Below are 6,000 nucleotides of genomic sequence, written 5' to 3'. Positions count from 1 at the left end.
GTTATATGTTGTTATGGTCTAATGTTGTTATGGTCTAATGGTCTAATGTTGTTATCGTAGAATGTATGCACACATGACTGTAAGTCGCTTTGGATAAAAGCGTCTGCTAAATGGCATATATTAACATCCAGCTAACTTCATGTGTCAGCGGAGTACATGCCCCGACGAATTGAGGCTGTTCTAAGGGGCAAAGGGGGGGGGGGTCACGAAGGTGTCCTTAATGTTTTATACACTCAGTGTATGTCTGTGATGTTGAGCGGCGAGATTTTTTTGGAAGAAGAATCCAAATATTTTATGGTTATTCCCCGCGAACTGCAACTTTAAGAGATGGAAAAGAACTCTTGATTTGGTGACAGATTTGTCCCGCCCCGTGAGATGCACATACTTTGAGGAGCGCACGAAGACGAAAAACTCATTGCTGTGAGTGTAATTAACCAAAGCCATTTACATTAGCTATACAAAACGTATCGGGTTTAGCAGCAAGAGATTAAAACAAGTCAAGTTTGTTCGTTTAACAATGTAATTAAAATCTCAGATACTAGCAGATTAATCGACTCAAACCAACGTCTCTCTTTCTATTGTGCACCTGTGGGACTGTCGGGGGAACTGCGGTAGGCAACATCATAAACGTAAGGCCAAAGCAAGGTTACAGGAGTTTTGTCATAAACTTGTGTTGATATATACAGTTATTATAATGCTATTTTAAATTCTAGCCTTAATGTGTGCGTTTTAGTATGCTAGTTTAGGCTGTGGTGTGAGTGTTCACATGGTGAATTTGCTCTTGCCAAGGCTAAGTCAAATGTTTGCTGGTTAATGTTGCCAATTTGACAGGTACTTCCAATTTTTCCCCATTATTACTGATGGTGGAGGTTGCATGGGAAGTTATGGCAGTTGGCCAACCTATTTCAGGGTATGGAGGACTGGAGTGAGACGCAGTGCATTCATTTTGATAGCACAGAAGGCTTATAGGCTACTTGTTTATTGTTATAATAATCCATCTACCAAGGAAGATATCTTCCTGTTTATGACACTTTATGAGTAGGCCTGCATGACCATATGTTACAAAATGATTCCAAAGTTTGTAAATATTTTCAAAACTCAAAAGTGGAGCATTTTCAAAATAAGTGTACTCCCCACAACCCCATCTGTTGTGTAGATCCAGCTATCACAAACCCAAATTAAGGGGAAAGATGGACACCATCTAATTTAATCATTTTAAATGGTGCTTAGGCTTTCTTTCCTTATGGGGTTGAGGAATATAGTTAGATCTGCACAACAGATGGCATGCGAGACATGGACTCATCTTGACATTAGACCACTTTTGAAAACATCTGAACAAATGGTGATTTTTGGAGTGAACTATTACTTTAAAACTCAGCTGATACCACCACAGCCATTTTGGTGACTTGGGCTACTCAAAGTAGGTTACTTGTTGTTGGCCTGATCGCTGGGATATATTCTATTCAAACTCCTGCTGAGTATTACGAGCTGGGCATTCAGTGGCTGTCCCTGGAGAAATGAGTAGTCTACTTTGGTATTCACCTCAGTGCCAGCAGTTGTCACACAATGCCGACTGTCCAGCTTTGTACCTTAACCGCACCGTGGCCATTTGAACAGGCCATTTGAACAGGCCATTTGAACAGGCCATTTGAACAGGCCATTTGAACAGGCCATTTGAATGCAGCTCCATGCTTATTTAACGGTGCTATTTATGCAGTTCTCTGTCTTGGAAGTTGCACAGCTGAGACTTAGAAAACGCTGCCAAACCATGTCGCCTTTTTCATCGTCTCTCTGCGAAAAGAAAAGGATAGCCCACAGAGGAGGCAGGTGGTGATGTCCCAGTGAAGATGACTCAGTGGAATGCGTTGATGATGCTACCCGTGTCAGATCATTTGGTTCGTCAGCCATTTTCACAATGCCAATTAGGGGACTTTCCTGTGTAAATAAAATAGAAAATATGCTACACACATCCCACTGGTTCAGATGCTGGGCAGAAAAAACACCTTGACAGAAACTATACCTTTTCTCAACTCTGACATGCTCCTAAAGTTGATTTATTAATGAGACACAGACAGAAACGGGCAACATTTTGATTCAGTTGTCAATTTCTCTGCCAAGCCAATGAATTGCTCCAGAAATTGATATAGGTAAACTGCTCTAGTGAAAAATGTGTACAATTGTATGGTTTTTGAAGTCTTGGTGCAGACAAAGCTGTGGGTGTGCGCGAGACTGCGTGTGTGTGTGTGCACACCTCCAGGTGTGAGGCAAGGATCGGTACTGGTTAGACAGGGCCTGTGAAGTCGCAATGTGTTGAGTGTATTGAGAGCCAGGGTTTTCTCTCCCTGCCGCAGCACCACGCAGGCCCAACCACACGCTTCAACCTTTCAAACAGGGCAGAGAAACCTGAGCTTCTTGCTCTGTTCGTCTCCTCTCCCCTCTGTCCCCCTCCTCCTTTCTCTTCACCTCTCTCCTCCAGCTGTCCTTTGCCACAACCACCCACCTCCCCTTCTTTACCACCCTCATGAAGGGGATCAAGTTGTGCCATAGAATCACACAATTTAGATCAGTTTTGAGTTTTTCACCAGGTTGTTAAACACTTAACTGTAGAGCAGTTGTATAGACTATTTCCTATAAATTCTGCTGAAGAGACACACACACACACACACACACACACACACACACACACACACACACACACACACACACACACACACACACACACACACACACACACACACACCCTATGTACCTGGCAGGTGGAATCCAATCTCTAAGGTCATTGGTACAGGAAATCATGTGACCTGCTTCCTCCACTCTCATGACACCTTTCTCCTCACTCCGCCCCTTACACTCTTACACACTAGAGACATGCACATACGCATTGTGTCGGGTGTCGCAAGGTTTCACCAGGAGAGTGTGACAAACCGGAAGTGCTTAAAGTAAAGGCTGGACCGAAACTGGAGTGCTATAAAATAATATAGATAAGAAAGTAACTTTATATCGAGAAGAAAACAGAAAAATAATCCATTCAAAAAAGGTACGTTTAAGGTGTGTCACGGTTAACCTGAACTCTTTGGGGAGAAGTTAAGTTGCCGTTTCCCTTGTGCCATTGTTTTTGTAACTGTGTGTGTGTATAGCGTTTCAAAAATCATTATCTCTGTTCTCACTGAGAGTATTGACCATAACTCCCAGTGTTACTGTAGTAAGGCTAGTCCAACAGTATCCATGTCATGGATGTGACTTTTTCCTACCTATTGTCTGAACACGGGTTAAACCAAGGATGGCGGCTTTGTGACATCTGATCAGTCCCATGAGCTGAGGGGTGCCAAGTCAGGGAGAGTCTGAGGGAGAGTCCTGTGTTTCAGTTTCTGACTCAATCTGCTAGTTTAGCTTGAATGATTTTGTGTTTAATGATTCTTTGTTCAGAGCCAGGCAGAATTGACTATTGATTTGTATTTTTTCAAAGTCTGTTTCAGAGACTGACTTCAAGTAGCTTTTAACCCGCATGGTACTTGTTTTGCTATGGTTCAGTTTGATTACATAGTGTCATTACCTGCAAATCAAATTGTAGAGTAACAAGCAAATCGAGTTTGTCACAAGTGTTACCAGTGTCATATGGTTGGTAATGGTGTGACGTAAAGAGCACCGTTTAAATTAGGCTACAGTGCCAATAGAATTTCTCCACCCCCTTAAATGATCTAAAAAGGGATTCAATTCAATTTTTGACAAGTATACCCATAACATGATGCTGCTACCACAATACTTGAAAATAGAGAGGGTTTTACTTTGGGATTTGACCCAACCCTGTAGTTTAATTTAGTCCAAAAAGTCTGTTTATTTATTGTGTTGTCTTTGCAGTATTATTTAACAGCCTTGTTGAAAACAGACTATATGATTTGTAGTGGAATTTTTAACATGGGCTTCTTTCTTTTCACTTTGTCATACAGGCCAGTAATTTGGGTGTAAAAACGATGTTGTTGATCCCTTTTGTATTTTCAAGTATTATGGTGGCCGCATCATGTTATGGGTATGATTATTAACCAATTCCTACATTTGAGCTGTTCAGGACTGATGTACCTCCATGTCACTCAAGGCACTGATGATGATAAAATGTCTATATTTCGTAATACAGACTGATCCTGTGTTGTGTTCCATCTCTGGGTTTGTTGTGGATACGACATTGCAATGAGATGAAAGTGAAGGTTCAAAGGCCGTTCCGCTTTGTGCTTTAGTGAAATTGACACAGAGGCCTCGTTGACTGAAACACGATAATGATTACCTCAGGAAAGGCGCGTCCGCAGGATCTGGCAATGTCACTTATGTTCAAAAGTTATTCCCAACATCCGGTCCCCATATCATGTCAAGTTTACAGTCACAATCAAGTATGTTGAAGTGAAGATTTGATTTCTTATCAATATACTTGCTCACCATACAGGTAGGGCTGGGAATTACTAGGGAACTCGCGCTAAGATATTCTCACGATACTTATGTATTGCGATTCGATGTTCCAAACATATTGCTCACCAAATGTCTGCTGCAGAGGGACAAGAGCGAGACATGAGAAAAAACAAGTTTTGATCAGTCATATAAATAAAAGTGCTGAAAACAAATTGGCTCCCTATTAAAAAAGTGCTATGAAGTAAAAATACAGGAGTTTGTCAAAATGATATATCATCTGAAATAATATCCCCCATCACTACATACAAGTGTTATTCAGATATGGAGAGAGAGTAGACTAGACTGGGCCAGATCAACTAAACTTGTTCTGTTGCAGTTTGCTTCCAAGAAGTCGAATGCCAAACGAAAAGGAAGCCTTGTCTCTGTTTGGTTAGGCTACTTGTTCCTCTACATGTCATGACCACTTACTACAGCTATGCTGCTACCTCCACTACTTCTGCAAGCTTAGAGGAAGATGATTCCTTTTTTATTGTCCAATATGCACAAATGTCCATCGGCAATTTGTTGTCTGTTCTATCCCAACCCCTCAGAAGGACAGATAAAACATGCCCTGGATGGGGTAGAGTGCAGCGTCCCTGGAGAAATTACAGGGGTTAAGCAACTTGCTCAAAGGCACAACTGCAGCAGATGGCTGAGCTTGGTGGTGATAAGAGGACAATGGAAGTTGAATAGACAAGCACCCCAAATAAAGTGTTTTATGTTCAACTTCCATTCTCCTCCAAGAGTGACTGATTTTTATTTCCTGCTCATCCAGTTTGTTCTTCGATCTCTGCATCTTGGTTTCTACTGAGAGGTCGTTTCCCCTGTGCTTAGCTTGGAGACGCAGCTTGGAGGAAAGGCTGAGGAGGATTTTTTTTTTTTTAGGAATTCCACTGGATTTCTGCCTTTTGGCTTCCTGATCTGGCCTGCTGTGCTGATGCACATGAATATGATGCGTTGCCTCTGACACACACAGGCATTACACTTTATCCCTTTTCCACTGAACACATACCTCCAGGGTTACACAGGCTTTCAACCAATATGCACTTCTTAAGCTAAGGTTTAAGCTTTGCCTTATTTTCCCAAAGTTTTTCTCATGAAATATGACAGAGATGCAAGGCCGAGTTTTAAACCACCCCTGTGGCCATGCTAAACACGGTCTTTATGAGAAGTCCATGTGATGTCTCTCTCTGTGGATTAGATTCTTATTTTCCTGGATCCCATGGTTTGTAGACAGGAAGTGTTGGAGATTCTTCTGGAATTGGTAATTTGTTATGGTTGTCGTCGTGGTCACACTCCTAGTGCTGGTTTTCTTGTGTAGCTTATGAGCAATTCCATGGTAGTGGAATTACGCTGAGACAGATTTTTTACTTTAAAATGTATGCCAAACAAATTCATTGAGTTCAAAGTTGAACTCTATGCACAGTGGCTACTTTGAATAATTTACACAGTAAAAAAATATATAAAAATGTACTTGAAAAACTGTGCAGATGCTATGTTTGGTCATAGAATTATGGCAAAATCTCCCTCAATTTTATCATTACTGAACTTCATCTGCACAGT

The 6,000-nt window shown here is 41.4% G+C and overlaps 1 protein-coding gene across 4 annotated transcripts in view; it reads left to right on the top strand.

Moving 5' to 3' along the window:
* The first annotated feature begins 297 nt into the window (after positions 1–297).
* Positions 298–6,000, top strand: part of LOC124002589 (LIM domain and actin-binding protein 1-like) — a 28,165-nt gene continuing 22,462 nt past the window's right edge. Inside the window, exon 1 of one of the 4 annotated variants that reach the window (XM_046310122.1) lies at positions 298–420. The gene's annotated coding sequence lies outside the window, so the exon portion shown is untranslated. The other 3 variants (XM_046310123.1, XM_046310120.1, XM_046310121.1) reach the window with 3 other exon arrangements.

The sequence above is a fragment of the Oncorhynchus gorbuscha genome, linkage group LG18 (genome assembly GCF_021184085.1).
Source record: "Oncorhynchus gorbuscha isolate QuinsamMale2020 ecotype Even-year linkage group LG18, OgorEven_v1.0, whole genome shotgun sequence".
Taxonomy (NCBI): Eukaryota; Metazoa; Chordata; class Actinopteri; order Salmoniformes; family Salmonidae; genus Oncorhynchus; species Oncorhynchus gorbuscha.
This window is presented reverse-complemented; position numbering and strand designations above follow the sequence as displayed.